This window comes from Balaenoptera acutorostrata, chromosome 1, assembly GCF_949987535.1.
Source record: "Balaenoptera acutorostrata chromosome 1, mBalAcu1.1, whole genome shotgun sequence".
Classification (NCBI taxonomy): Eukaryota; Metazoa; Chordata; class Mammalia; order Artiodactyla; family Balaenopteridae; genus Balaenoptera; species Balaenoptera acutorostrata.
Genome location: NC_080064.1, coordinates 110,539,524 through 110,556,392, shown reverse-complemented (window position 1 = coordinate 110,556,392; position 16,869 = coordinate 110,539,524). Strand labels below are relative to the sequence as shown.

Sequence of the window (16,869 nt, the reverse complement as noted above, 5' to 3'; positions counted from 1 at the left end):
AAACAAATAAAAACGAAAACATAACGATCCAAAATCTATGTAATGCAGGAAAAGCAGTTCTAAGAGAGAAGTTTATAGGGATACAAGCCTACCACAGGAAACAAGAAAAATCTCAAATAAACAAGCTAATTTTACACCTAAAGTTACTAGAAAAAGAACAAACAAAACCCAAAGTTAGTAGAAGGAAAGAAATCATAAAGATAAGAGCAGAAATAAAATAGAGACTAAATAACAACAATGACAACAACAAAACAATAGAAAAGATTGATGAAACTAAGAGATGGTTCTTTGGTGTGACATTTTTAAAGTACTGAAAGAAAAATCATCCCAGAATTTTATGCCCTGTAAAAATATCTTTCAAACATAAGGGTGGACAAGAGGGCAGACAGCAGAAGCAAGAAGAACTACAATCCTGCAGCCTATGGAACAGAAACCACATTCACAGAAAGACAGACAAGATGAAAACCCAGAGGGCTATGTACCAGATGAAGGAACAAGATAAAACCCCAGAAAAACAACTAAATGAAGTGGAGCTAAGCAACCTTCCAGAAGAAGAATTCAGAATAATGATAGTGAAAATGATCCAGGACCTCAGAAAAAGAATGGAAGCAAAGATCGAGAAGATGCAAGAAATGTTTAACAAAGACCTAGAAGAATTAAAGAACAAACAAACAGAGATGAACAATACAATAACTGAAATGAAAACTACACTAGAAGGAATCAATAGCAGAATAACTGAGGCAGAAGAACGGATAAGTGACCTGGAAGACAGAATGGTGGAATTCACTGCTGAGGAACAAAATAAAGAAAAAAGAATGAAAAGAAATGACAACCTAAGAGACCTCTGGGACAACATTAAACGCAACAACATCCACATCCGTCCCAGAAGGAGAAGAGAGAGAGAAAGGACCAGAGAAAATATATGAAGGATTATAATCGAAAACTTCCCTAACATGGGAAAGGAAACAGCCACCCAAGTCCAGGAAGCACAGAGTCCCATACAGGATAAACCCAAGGAGAAACACGCCAAGACACATAGTAATCAAACTGGCAAAAATTAAAGACAAAGAAAAATTATTGAAAGCAGCAAGGGAAGAACGACAAATAACATACAAGGGAACTCCCATAAGGTTAACAGTTGATTTCTCAGCAGAAACTCTACAAGCCAGAAGGGAGTGGCATGATATACTTAAAGTGATGAAAGGGAAGAACCTACAACAAAGATTACTCTACCCGGCAAGGATCTCATTCAGATTTGATGGAGAAATCAAAAGCTTTACAGACAAGCAAGAGCTAAGAGAATTCAGCACCACCAAACCAGCTCTACAACAAATGCTAAAGGAACTTCTCTAAGTGGGAAACACAAGAGAAGAAAGGACCTACAAAAACAAACCTGAAACAATTAAGACAATGGTCACAGCAACATACATATCGATAATTACCTTAAACGTGAATGGATTAAATGCTCCAACCAAAAGACACAGGTTTGCTGAATGGATACAAAAACAAGACCCATATATATGTTGTCTACAAGAGACCCACTTCAGACCTAGGGACACATACAGACTGAAAGTGAGGGGATGGAAAAAGATATTCCATGCAAATGGAAATCAAAAGAAAGCTGGAGTAGCAATACTCATATCAGATAACATACACTTTAAAATAAAGAATGCTACAAGAGACAAGGACGGACACTACATAATGATCAAGGGATCAATCCAAGAAGAAGATATAACAATTATAAATATATATGCACCCAACACAGGGGCATCTCAATACATAAGGCACCTGCTAACAGCTCTAAAAGAGGAAATCGACAGTAACACAATAATAGTGGGGGACTTTAACACCTCACTTACACCAATGGACAGATCATCCAAAATGAAAATAAATAAGGAAATAGAAGCTTTGAATGACACAATAGACCAGATAGATTTAATTGATATTTATAGGACATTCCATCCAAAAACAGCAGATTACACTTTCTTCTCAAGTGTGCATGGAACATTCTCCAGGATAGATCACATCTTGGGTCACAAATCAAGCCTCAGTAAATTTAAGAAAACTGAAATCATATCAAGCATCTTTTCTGACCACAACGCTATGAGATTAGAAATGAATTACAGGGGAAAAAAAAGTAAAAAACACAAACACATGGAGGCTAAACAATACGTTACTAAATAACCAAGAGATCACTGAAGAAATCAAAGAGGAAATCAAAAAATACCTAGAGACACATGACAATGAAAACACGACGATCCAAAACCTATGGAATGCAGCAAAAGCAGTTCTAAGAGGGAAGTTTATACCTATACAAGTCTACATCATGAAACAAGAAAAATCTCAAATAAACAATCTAACCTTACACATAAAGGAACTAGAGAAAGAAGAACAAACAAAACCCAAAGTTAGTAGAAGGAAAGAAATCATAAATATCAGAGCAGAAAAAAATGAAATAGAAACAAAGAAAACAATAGCAAAGATCAATAAAACTAAAAGTTGGTTCTTTGAGAAGATAAACAAAATTGATAAACCATTAGCCAGACTCATCAAGAAAAAGAGGGAGAGGACTCAAATCAATAAAATTAGAAATGAGAAAAGAGAAGTTACAACAGACACCGCAGAAATACAAAGCATCCTAAGAGACTACTACAAGCAACTCTATGCCAATAAAATGGACAACCTGGAAGAAATGGACAAATTCTTAGAAAGGTGTAACCTTCCAAGACTGAACCAGGAAGAAATAGAAAATATGAACAGACCAATCACAAGTAATGAAATTAAAACTGTGATTAAAAATCTTCCAACAGGGCTTCCCTGGTGGTGCAGTGGTTGAGAATCTGCCTGCCAATGCAGGGGATACGGGTTCGAGCCCTGGTCTGGGAAGATCCCACATGCCGCGGAGCAACTGGGCCCGTGAGCCACAATTGCTGAGCCTGCGCGTCTGGAGCCTGTGCTCCGCAACAAGAGAGGCCGCGATAGTGAGAGGCCCGCGCACCGCGATGAAGAGTGGCCCCCGCTTGCCGCAACTGGAGAAAGCCCTCGCACAGAAATGAAGACCCAACACAACCAAAAATAAATAAATAAATAAAAATTTAAAAAAAAAAAAAAAAAAAATCTTCCAACAAACAAAAGTCCAGGACCAGATGGCTTCACAGGTGAATTCTATCAAACATTTAGAGAAGAGCTAACACCCATCCTTCTCAAATTCTTCCAAAAAACTGCAGAGGAAGGAACACTCCCAAACTCATTCTATGAGGCCACCATCACCCTGATACCAAAACCAGACAAAGATACTACAAAAAAAGAAAATTACAGACCAATACCACTGATGAATATAGATGCAAAAATCCTCAACAAAATACTAGCAAAGAGAATCCAATAACACATTAAAAGGATCATACACCATGATCAAGTGGGATTTATCCCAGGGATGCAAGGATTCTTCAATATACGCAAATCAATCAATGTGATACACCATATTAACAAACTGAAGAATAAAAACCATATGATTATCTCAATAGATGCAGAAAACGCTTCTGACCAAATTCAACTCCCATTTATGATAAAAACTCTCCAGAAAGTGGGCATAGAGGGAACCTACCTCAACATAATAAAGGCCATATACGACAAACACACGGCAAACATCATTTTCAATGGTGAAAAACTGAAAGCATTTCCTCTAAGATCAGGAACAAGACAAGGATGTCCACTCTCACCACTATTATTCAACGTAGTTTTAGAAGTCCTAGCCACAGCAATCAGAGAAAAAAAGAAATAAAAGGAATACAAACTGGAAACGAAGTGAAACTGTCACTCTTTGCAGATGACATGATACTATACATAGAGAATCCTAAAGATGCCACCAGAGAACTACTAGAGCTAATCAATGAATTTGGTAAAGTTGCAGGATACAAAATTAATGCACAGAAATCTCTTGCATTCCTATACACTAATGATGAAAAATCTGAAAGAGAAATTAAGGAAACACTCCCATTTACCACTGCAACAAAAAGAATAAAATACCTAGGAATAAACCTACCTAGGGAGACAAGAGACCTGTATGCAGAGAACTATAAGACAGTGATGAAAGAAATTAAAGATGATACCAACAGATGGAGAGATATACCATGTTCTTGGATTGGAAGAATCAATATTGAGAAAATCACTATACTACCCAAAGCAATCTACAGATTTAATGCAATCCCTATCAAATTACCAATGGCATATTTTACGGAACTAGAAGAAAAAGTCTTAAAATTTGTATGGAGACACAAAAGACCCCGAATAGCCAAAGCAGTCTTGAGGGAAAAAAACAGAGCTGGAGGAATCAGACTCCCTGACTTCAGACTATACTACAAAGCTACAGTAATCAAGACAATATGGTACTGGCACAAAAACAGAAACATAGATCAATGGAACAAGATAGTAAGCCCAGAGATAAACCCACGCACCTATGGTCAACTAATCTATGACAAAGGAGGCAAGGATATACAATGGAGAAAAGACAGTCTCTTCAATAAGTGGTGCTGGGAAAACTGGACAGCTACATGTAAAAGAATGAAATTAGAACATTCCCTAACACCATACACAAAAATAAACTCAAAATGGATTCGAGACCTAAACATAAGACCGGACACTATAAAACTCTTAGAGGAAAACATAGGAAGAACACTCTTTGACATAAATCACAGCAAGATCTTTTTTGATCCACCTCCTAGAGTAATGGAAATAAAAACAAAAATAAACAAATGGGACCTAATGAAACTTCAAAGCTTTTGCACAGCAAAGGAAACCATAAACAAGACGAAAAGACAACCCTCAGAATGGGAGAAAATATTTGCAAACGAATCAACGGACAAAGGATTAATCTCCAAAATATATAAACAGCTCATGCACCTCAATATTAAAGAAACAAACAACCCAATCCAAAGAGGGGCAGAACACCTAAATAGACATTTCTCCAAAGAAGACATACAGATGGCCAAGAAGCACATGAAAAGTTGCTCAACATCACTAATTATTAGAGAAATGCAAATCAAAACTACAACGAGGTATCACCTCACACCGGTTAGAATGGGCATCATCAGAAAATCTACAAACAACAAATGCTGGAGAGGGTGTGGAGAAAAGGGAACCCTCTTGCACTTTTGGTGGGAATGTAAATTGATACAGCCACTATGGAGAACAGTATGGAGCTTCCTTAAAAACCTAAAAATAGAATTACCATATGACCCAGCAATCCCACTACTGGGCATATACCTAGAGAAAACCATAATTCAAAAAGACACATGCACCCTAATGTTCATTGCAGCACTGTTTACAATAGCCAGGTCATGAAGGCAACCTAAATGCCCACTAACAGACGAATGGATAAAGAAGATATGGTACATATATACAATGGAATATTACTCAGCCATAAAAAGGAACGATATTGGGTCATTTGTTGAGACGTGGATGGATCTAGAGACTGTCATACAGAGTGAAGTAAGTCAGAAAGAGAAAAACAAATATCGTATATTAACGCATATATGTGGAACCTATAAAAATGGTACAGATGAACCGATCTGCAGGGCAGAAATTGAGACACAGATGTAGAGAACAAACGTATGGACACCAAGGGGGGAAAGTGGCAGGGGGTGGGGGTGGGGGTGTGATGAATTAGGCTATTGGGATAGACATGTATACACTGATGTGTATAAAATTGATGACTAATAAGAATCTGCTGTATAAAAAAATAAATTAAATTAAAAAAATTTTTTTAAAAAAGGAATATTAAAGAGTATATATATATATATATATATATACACACACACATATGTATGTATAACTGAGTCACTTTGCTGTACAGGAGAAACTGGTACAGCATTGTAAATCAACTACACTTCAATAAAATTTTTGGTTGTTTGTTTGCTTTTTATACTGCAGGTTCTTATTAGTCATCAATTTTATACACATCAGTGTATACATGTCAATCCCAATCGCCCAATTCAGCACACCACCATCCCCACCCCACCGCAGTTTTCCCCCCTTGGTGTCCATACGTTTGTTCTCTACATCTGTGTCTCAACTGCTGCCCTGCAAACCGGTTCATCTGTACCATTTTTCTAGGTTCCACATACATGCATTAATATACGATATTTGTTTTTCTCTTTCTGACTTACTTCACTCTGTATGACAGTCTCTAGATCCATCCACGTCTCAACAAGTGACTCAATTTCATTCCTTTTTATGGCTGAGTAATATTCCATTGTATATATGTACCATATCTTCTTTATCCATTTGTCTGTCGATGGGCATTTAGGTTGCTTCCATGACCTGGCTATTGTAAATAGTGCTGCAATGAACACTGGGGTGCATGTGTCTTTTTGAATTATGGTTTTCTCTAGGTATATGCCCAGGAGTGGGATTGCTTGATCATATGGTAATTCTACTTTTAGTTTTTTAAGGAAGCTCCATACTGTTCTCCATAGTGGCTGTATCAATTTACATTCCCACCAAAAGTGCAAGAGGGTTCCCTTTTCTCCACACCCTCTCCAGCATTTGTTGTTTGTAGATTTTCTGATGATGCCCATTCTAACCGGTGTGAGGTGATACCTCGTTGTAGTTTTGATTTGCATTTCTCTAATAATTAGTGATGTTGAGCAACTTTTCATGTGCTTCTTGGCCATCTGTATGTCTTCTTTGGAGAAATGTCTATTTAGGTGTTCTGCCCCTCTTTGGATTGGGTTGTTTGTTTCTTTAATATTGAGGTGCATGAGCTGTTTATATATTTTGGAGATTAATCCTTTGTCCGTTGATTCGTTTGCAAATATTTTCTCCCATTCTGAGGGTTGTCTTTTCGTCTTGTTTATGGTTTCCTTTGCTGTGCAAAAGCTTTGAAGTTTCATTAGGTCCCATTTGTTTATTTTTGTTTTTATTTCCATTACTCTAGGAGGTGGATCAAAAAAGATCTTGCTGTGATTTATGTCAAAGAGTGTTCTTCCTATGTTTTCCTCTAAGAGTTTTATAGTGTCTGGTCTTATGTTTAGGTCTCGAACCCATTTTGAGTTTATTTTTGTGTATGGTGTTAGGGAGTGTTCTAATTTCATTCTTTTACATGTAGCTGTCCAGTTTTCCCAGCACCACTTATTGAAGAGACTGTCTTTTCTCCATTGTATATCCTTGCCTCCTTTGTCATAGATTAGTTGACCATAGGTGCGTGGGTTTATCTCTGGGCTTACTATCTTGTTCCATTGATCTATGTTTCTGTTTTTGTGCCAGTACCATATTGTCTTGATTACTGTAGCTTTGTAGTATAGTTTGAAGTCAGGGAGTCTGATTCCTCCAGCTTCGTTTTTTTCCCTCAAGACTGCTTTGGCTATTCGGGGTCTTTTGTGTATAACTGAGTCACTTTGCTGTACAGCAGAAACTGGCACAGCATTGTAAATCAACTAACTTCAATAAAATTTTTAAAATAAATAAATAAAAACCTCCTAAGGGAAAATGAAACTAGGCCCTTTTAAACCCAGCTCTGGGGCTTCCCAGGTGGCGCAGTGGTTGAGAGTCTGCCTGCCAATGCAGGGGACATGGGTTCGAGCCCTGCTCTGGGAAGATCCCACATGCCACGGAGCAACTGGGCCCGTAAACCACAATTACTGAGCCTGCGCGTCTGGAGCTTGTGCTCCGCAGCAGGAGAGGCCACGATAGTGAGAGGCCCGCGCACCGCGATGAAGATGAAGAGTGGCCCCACTTGCTGTAACTGGAGAAAGCCCTCGCACAGAAACGAAGACCCAACACAGCCATAAATAAATTAATTAATTTTAAAAATGGAAAAAAAAATACTGCATTATACCATTGTGGCAATTAATAAACTTACTAAAAAACAAAAAAACCCAGCTCTTACCACAGGTTTAGTTTGGGTCAAGTTGTGTCCCTGACATAACTACACATTTTAAAAAGGTGTCAGAACACAACTTAGAAGCTCCAAAAAAGAAAAAAAAACACAAGGGTGAAATAAAGACTTTCTGAGATCAACAAAAGCTGAGAGAATTCAATGCCAGCAGATCTACACTACAAGATTATTAATGGAAATTCTTCAGGCAGAATGAATATGATACCAGATGGAAACTGCAGTTACACAAAGGAATGAAGGAGACCAGTAATGGTAAACATGTGTTTGAATATAAAGAAACTCTTCTCATTTTCAATCTCTTTAATTATTTTTTTAATATTTATTTATTTAGGCTGTGCCAGGTCTTAGCTGCAGCACACGGGATCTTCATCATGGAGTGCTTAGTTGCCACATGCGGGATCTTTAGTTGCAGCATGCGGGCTTCTTAGTTGCAGCATGCAGACTCTTAGTTGCGGCACGCGGACTCTTAGTTGCAGCGTGCATATTCTTAGTTGCGGCATGCAGACTCCCTGTTGTGGCATGCATGTGGGATCTAGTTCCCAGACCAGGGCTCGAACCCAGGCCCCCTGCACTGGGAGTGCAGATTCTTACCCAGTGGACCACCAGGGAAGTCCCCTCTTTAATTATTTAGAGGAAAGACAACAACAAAATATCATGGAATTTATAATACATATAGAAGTAAAATGTATAACAACAGCACAAAGGATAGAAAGTGGAAATGAAATGTACTGTTATAAAATTCTTATACTAAATGGGAAGTAATATTGTATTATTTAAAGATAATACTTATAAAGATGTATCCTGTAAATGTAGAACAACCACTAACAAAATAAAACAACAAATAATATGGAGATAATATGGGATCATTAAAAACATTCTATTAATCAAAAAGAAGGCAAGAAAGGAGGAAAAAAGGAATAAAGAACAGATGAGATATAGATAACAAAGAATAAGATGGTAGATTTAAACCTAACTACATCAATAATTATACTGGGACTTCCCTGGTGGCACAGTGGTTAAGAATCCGCCTGCCAATGCAGGGGACACAGGTTCAAGCCCTGGTCCAGGAAGATCCCACGTGCCGCGGAGCAACTAAGCCTGTGCGCCACAACTATTGAGCCTGTGCTCTAGAGCCCATGAGCCACAACCACTGAACCCATGTGCCACAACTACTGAGTCTGCACTCTAGAGCCCGCGAGCCACAACTACTGAAGCCCGCGTACCTAGAGCCCATGCTCCGCAACAAGAGAAGCCACCACAATGAGAAGCATGCGCACCGCAACGAAGAGTAGCCCCTGCTCGCCACAACTAGAGAAAGCCCACGTGCAGCAAAGAAGACCCCACGCAGCCAAAAATAAATAAATAAATTTTAAAAAATAAAATAAAATAATTATACTAGGTAAGCAGACTGTACACTCCAAATAAAAGACCAAGATTGCCAGATTGCACAAAAAAAGCAAGACACAACTATATGGTGTCTACAAGAAACCCATTTTAAGTATAATTATACAGATAGGTTAAAAGTAAAAGAATGGAAAAGATATCCAATGAAAACAATAACCAAAAGAAAGCTGAAGTGGCTGCTAGTGGCTATATGTTAATATTAGAGAAAGACTTCAGAACAAAGAACAATACAAGAGATGTTTAAGGTGTCAATTCATCAAGAAGACATAATGGCTTCATTATACATAAAGAAAAAACGGATAGAACTGAAGATTCTGCTTCAGGTAAACTCCCTATAGACCAACCCTCCCAATGAACAACTACAAGCTCTGGAAAAAATACAAAAACCGATTACCTGAGGATTCTGAATAGTACACTAAAATTGCAAAGGGCAGTCAAAACATGAAGCAATTGACAGAGTTGGGGAGTTTCCTGCTTTTAGGGGATTTTGCCCTGAGAGTGGGCATCCGTCACAAATTAGCATAACTTAAGCAACTAAAACTCCAAGAGAAACTGTGACATCTTTCTGGCCGGAGGAAAGAGAGAAAGGTTCTGGGCAATCATGGATGCCACCAAAATGAGTGGAGAATCCCAAAAGAGACAGAACCAGAAAAGGGGATGCCTTAATTCTGTGAACGAACATCACATACATCTCAGGCTGATCCCTCCCTAAATGATATATACACAAGACACACTCAAAAGTAGCACAGCAAAAGCTGAAAGAATTGAAATGAGACTTGAAGTGCAACTCACAGAAGCTGACACAGCTTACAGTTAACTGCCAAGTAAAACAAACACATCAACATTCCTCAGAGGAATATCACAGAATCCAGAGTCTACAGAATGTAACATTCACGATACCCAGGATACAATCCAAAATTACTCACTGTACAAAGAACCAAGAAGATATGACCCATTCCCAAGGAAAAAGACACTAAACAGAGAACAACATCAAAATGACATAAATATTAAAATGTTCAGACATACACTCAATGGAACAGAACAGTATACAGAAATAAAACCACACATATGTGTTCAACTGATCTTCAACAATAATGTCCAGGTATTTCAATGCGGAAAGAATATTCTTTTCAACACAAGTTGCTAAACCTGGATACCCGTATGGGGAAAAAAAATAACCTTGACCCTTATATCATACAATATACAACAATCAACTCAAAATGGATCACAGACCTAAACATAAGAATAAAACTATGATGCGGCCACTTTGGAAAACAGTTTGGCATTTCCTCAAAAGGTTAAACATAAGAGCTACCATATGACCCAGCAATTCTACTCCTAAGTATTTCTTTCCAAGAGAAATGAAAACAGGTATCCACACTAAAACTCGTACACACATGCTCATACCAGCATTATACACAAGAGGCAAAAAATATAAAGAAACCCAAATGTCCATCAATTGAAGAACAGATAAATTAAATGTGTTATATTCATACAATGGAATGTCATTTGGCTGATACATGCTACAACATGGATAAACCTTGAAAATACATATGGCTTCACTTATATGAAACATCCAGAATAGGCAAATCTATAGAGACGGAAAGTAGATTAGTGGTTGCCTAGGACTAGAGGCGATAGGAGGTTTGGAGAATGATGGCTAAAGGGTATAGAGTTTCTTTTTGAGATGATGAAAATGTTCTGAAATTGTGGTGATAGTAGCACAATTCTGTGAGCATACTAAGAACCACTGAATTGTACACTTTAAATGGGTGAATTTATGGTATGTGAATCATACCTCGAAATAAAGTTATTACAAAATCAGAAAGCTAAAACTATAAAACTTTTATAAGAAAATATAAAAGATTTGTGTTCTTGGGGTAGGCAGATTTCTTAGAACACAAAAAGCATTATCCATAAAAGAAAGAAATTGACAAACTACACTTCATCAGAGTTTACAACTTGTTTTTTTGAAAGACACTGTTAAAAGTAAAATAAAAAGGCAAGCCTCAGACTGGGAGAAATATTTTACAAAGCATTTATCTAATAAAAGACTTATATACAGTATACATAAATAACACTTACAACAAAATAAGACAAACAGCCCAATTTTTTAAATGGGCAAGAGCAGAACAGATACTTTAACAATGAAGATATAAGAAAAGCCATTAAGCACATGAAAATACACTCATCATGAGTCATGAGGCAAATGCAAAATTAAAATCAGAATGAAACACCACTATACTCACTAGAATGGCTAGAATTTAAAAAACTGAAAACACCAAGGGTTCAAGAGGTTATGGAGCAACTGGAACTCTCCACTACAGATGAGAATACAAAAACAGTACAGCCTCTTTGGAAAACAGTTTGACAATTTCTCATTTGACCCTGCAATTCCACTTCTAGCTGTGTATGTACTCAAGAGAAATGAAAACATAAATCTACATAAAGACCTGTACATTAATGTTATTTCATGGCAGCTTCAGTAATAATAGCCCCAAACTGGAAACAACACAAATGGGCAACAACAAGCAAACAGATAAATAAATTGTAGTAAATCCATCCAATGGAATACTATCAGTAATTAAAAAGGAATAAACTATTGATATATGCAACAACATGTATCAATCTTAAAGGACTACACTAAGTGAACAAAGCTAGACATGAAAGACTACATAGTGTATGCTTCCATTTATTTGACATTCTAAAAAAGGCAAAATACAGTAACAGAAAGGTGATCAGTGGTTGACAGAGGCAGTGGAAGGGAAAGAGGACTGACTACAAAGGGGCATGAGGGAACTTCCTGGGACAATGAAAATGTTCTATATCTTGATTGTGGTGATTATAAAACTATGTGCATTAATTAAAACTCACGAAACTAGACATTTAGCATGGGTGAATGTTAATAAATTATGCTCAATAAAGTTGATTTTTTAAAAAAGGACAATTAGTAGTTTCATTCCTTTTCTAAGTCTACAGAGGTTCTCGAGGTCTTAGGTAATTCCCCAAAGGTCTCAATATCCAATCTGCTCCATTTTTAGGGACCAATCTTGATTTCTACTTCTTACATGTCTTATGATTAAAAGTATAGCACCTATACAAAGGATCATAAGAGACTACTACGAGCAACTATACGTCCATAAGATGGACAACCTAGAAGAAATGGACATATTCTTAGAATGGTACTATCTCCCAAGACTGAAGCAGGAAGAAATAGAAAATATGAACAGACCAATTACCAGTACTGAAATTGAATCAGTAATTTTAAAACTCCCAACAAACAAAAGTCCAAGACCAGATGGCTTCACAGGTAAATTCTACCAACATCTAGAGAAGAGTTAACACCTATCCTTCTGAAACTATTCTAAAAAATTGCAGAGGAACGAACACCTCCTAACTCATTCTGTGAGGCCACCATCACCCTGATACCAAAACCAAACAAAGATATCACAAAAAAGGAAAATTACAAGCCAGTATCACCAATGAGCATATATACAAAAATCCTCAACAAAATACTAGCAAACTGGGACTTCCCTGGTGGCATAGTGGTTAAGGAACCACCTGCCAACGCAGAGGACATGGGGTTGAGCCCTGGTCTGGGAAGATCCCACATGCCTCAAAGCAACTAAGCCTGTGCACCACACCTACTGAGCCTGTGCTCTAGAGGCCGCGAGCCACAACTACTGAGCCCGCATGCCACAACCACTGAAGCCCGCACGCCTAGAGCCCATGCTCCACAACAAGAAAAGCCACTGCAATGAGAAGCCCGCACACTGCAATGAAGAGTAGCCCCCGCTCGCCACAACTAGAGAAAAGCCCTTGAGCAGCAATGAAGACCCCACGCAGCCAAAAATAATTAATTAATTAATTTAAAAAAAATACTAGCAAACCGACTCCAACAATACATTAAAAGGATCATACACCATGACCAAGTGGGATTTATTCCAGGGATGCAAGTATTCTTCAACATCTGCAAATCAATGTGATACACCACACTAACAAACTGAAGAATAAAACCATATGATCATCTCAATAGATGCAGAAAAAGCTTTTGATAAAATTCAACATCCATTTATGATAAAATCTCTTCAGAAAGTGGACACAGAGGAAACATACTTCAACATAATAAAGGCCATATGGGACTTCCCTGGTGGCGCAGTGGTTAAGAATCCGCCTGCCAATGTAGGAGACATGGGTTCGATCCCTAGTCCAGGAAGATCCCACATGCCGTGGAGCAACTAAGCCCATGCACCACAACTACTAAGCCCGCGAGCCATGACTACTGAGCCCGCGTGCCACAACTACTGAAGCCTGTGGACCCATGCTCGGCAACAAGAGAAGCCACCACAATAAGAAGCACACACACCGCAACGAACAGTAGCCCCCACTCGCTGCAACTAGAGAAAAGCCCACACGCAGCAACGAAGCCCCAATGCAGCCAAAAATAAATAAATTAAATAAATTAATTAAAAAATAATAATAAACGTCATATATGACAAACCCACAGCTAACATCATACTGAATGGTGAAAAGCTGAAAGCATTTCCTCTAAGATCAGGAACAAGACAAGGATGCCCACTCTCACCACTTTTATTCAACACAGTTTTGGAAGCCCTAGCCACAGCAATCAGAGACAAAAAGAAATAAAAGGAATCCAAATTGGAAAAGAAGAAGCAGAACTGTCACTGTTTGCAGATGACATGATGCTACACATAGAAAATCCTAAAGATGCTACCAGAAAACTACTAGAGCTCATCAGTGAATTCAGTAAAGTTGCTGGATACAAAATTAATATACAGAAATCTGTTGCATTTCTAAACACTAAAAATGAAATATCAGAAAGAGAAATTAAGGAAACAATCCCATTTACCATCGTATCAAAAAGAATAAAATACTTAGGAATAAACCTAGCTAAGGAGGCAAAAGATCTGTATTACAAAAACTATAAGACACTGATAACAGAAACTGAAGATGACCAAACAGATGGAAAAATATACCGTGTTCTTGGATTGGAATAATCAATATTGTTAAAATTACCATGACTACCCAAGGCAATATACAGATTCAACACAATCCCTATCAAATTACCAGTGGCATTTTTCACAAAACTAGAACAAAAAAATTTTTAATTTGTATGGAAACACAAGAGACCTTAAATAGCCAAAACAATCTTGAGAAAGAAGAACGCAGCTAGAGGAATCATGCTCCCTGGCTTCAGACTATACTACAAAGCTACAGTAATCAAAACAGTGTAGTATTGGCACAAAAACATACAGATCAATGGAACAGGATAGAAAGTGCAGAAAAAAACCCACACACTTATGATCAATTAATCTATGACAAATGAGGCAAAAATATACAATGGAGAAAAGGCAGTCTCTTCAATAAGTGGTGCTGGGGAAACTGGACAGCTACGTGTAAAAGAATGAATTAGAACATTCTCTAACACCAGATACAAAAATAAACTCAAAATGGATTAAAGACCTAAATGTAAGACCCGATACTATAAAACTCCTAGAGGAAAACATAGGCAGAACACTCTTTGACCAAAAAAAAAAATCACAGCAATATTTTTTTGGATGCATCTTCTAGAGTAATGGAAGTAAAAACAAAAATAAACAAATGGGACCTAATTAAACTTAAAAGCTTTTGCACAGCAAAGGAAATCATAAACAAAATGAAAAGACAACCTACGGATTGGGAGAAAATATCTGCAAATGATGCTACCAATGAGGGATTAACTTCCAAAATATACAAACAGTTCATACAGCTTAATATCAAAAAAAACCCAAACAACCTAATCAAAAAATGGGAAGAAGACTTAAATAGACATTTCTCCAAAGAAGACATACAGGCACATGAAAAGATGCTCAACATTGCTAATTATTAGAGAAATGCAAATCAAAACTATAATGAGGTATGACCTCACACCAGTCAAAACAGCCACCATTAAAAAAAGTCTACAAATAATAAATGCTGGAGAGGGTGTGGAGAAAAAGGAACCTTCCTACACTGTTGGTGGGAATGTAAATTGGTGCCGCCGCTATGAAAAACAGTATGGAGGTTCCTTAAAAAATTAAAAATAGAGTTATCATATGATGCAGCAATCCACTCGTGGGCATATATCAGGAAAAAACTCTAATTTGAAAGGATACATGCACACCAATGTTCACAGAAGCACTATGTACAACAACCAAGACATGGAAGCAACCTAAGTGTCCACTGACAGATGAATGGATAAAGAAGACATGGTACGTATATAGAATGGAATATTACTCAGCCATAAAAAAAGAATGAAATAATGCCATTTGCAGCAACACGGATGGACCTATAGATTATCATACTAAGTGAAGTAAGTCAGACAGAAAAAGCCAAATATTATATGATACCACTTATATGTAGAATCTAAAAAAATGATACAAATGAATTTATTTACAAAACAGAAACAGAGTCACAGACACAGAAAACAAACTTATGGTTAACAAAGGGGATAGTGGGGCGGGAGGTTGGGGTGGGGGAGATAAATCAGGAGTTTGGGATTAACATATATACACTACTATATATAAAATAGATAAATAACAAGGACCTACTATATAGCACAGGGAACTATCCTGTAATAACCTATAATGGAAAAGAATCTGAAAAAGAATAGATATATATGTGTATGTATAACTGAATCACTTTGCTGTACACCTGAAACTAACACAACATTGTAAATTAACTATACTTCAATTTAAAAAATGGTTAAAAAAAAAGTATAGCACCTCTGAAACACAAAACTCTAAATTTTGTGTGTATGGTTCGGAGAATACATAGACCAGACTGACATAAAACCTAGCATGTAGCATGTTAGCATTTAAACATGCTAAATTACAGATGCAGTCAAACATTATTTGATCCTTCTGGAACTTTTCAGGCTTCCTTGCTTGCTTTTCTCATCTCCCCATTAAAAAGAATTTACCATAAATATCTAGTAGCTCATTCCTATACAGGGTACAAATCTCAGTTTCAGAGACTGCAACATTAAACAGCAGATCAGCTTTAAACACATGTAGTCTGTTTGCCAATACCTACAGAATGCACTGCATTTTCCACAAAGATTAATGAATTTCTCATTATACCATCACTCCCAAAATAATCACAGGCAAATAAAGAATACTGCAACCAAGGGAAAAATTAAGCAGATTGGGCTATCAGTTGCAATTAGGTTTTAAAGAACAAACAAAGGCATTTGGGAAAGGGGCTGGCACACATTATCCAGAATTCAAGATGGGCTTTCCTGCATATCTACAACAGCAAGAAACTGGAAATGTATAAAATAGCCCATGTGAACTGCATGCAGAATATAATGAGGACCTTGGAGAAAACCAGAATTAATCATTCACACAGATATCTCCAAAGAAAATGAAAAAGAACAAGATGTGAAGGGGGGGTATAGGGCACTTGTAGGTTCTGACATGGACAAACTCTGTATTACCCAAATGTTTTGGAAGACACACCACACTTTAAAATTAATCTTGCTCTATAGCTCTACAGAGTCAACAGTAAGTGAGAGACTGCTATTAGCAAAG

At 37.3% G+C, this 16,869-nt stretch overlaps 1 protein-coding gene across 2 annotated transcripts in view; it reads right to left on the bottom strand.

The window, feature by feature from the left end:
* Positions 1 to 16,869, bottom strand: part of SNX27 (sorting nexin 27) — a 68,203-nt gene that overhangs the window by 50,752 nt on the left and 582 nt on the right. The window lies entirely within an intron of this gene.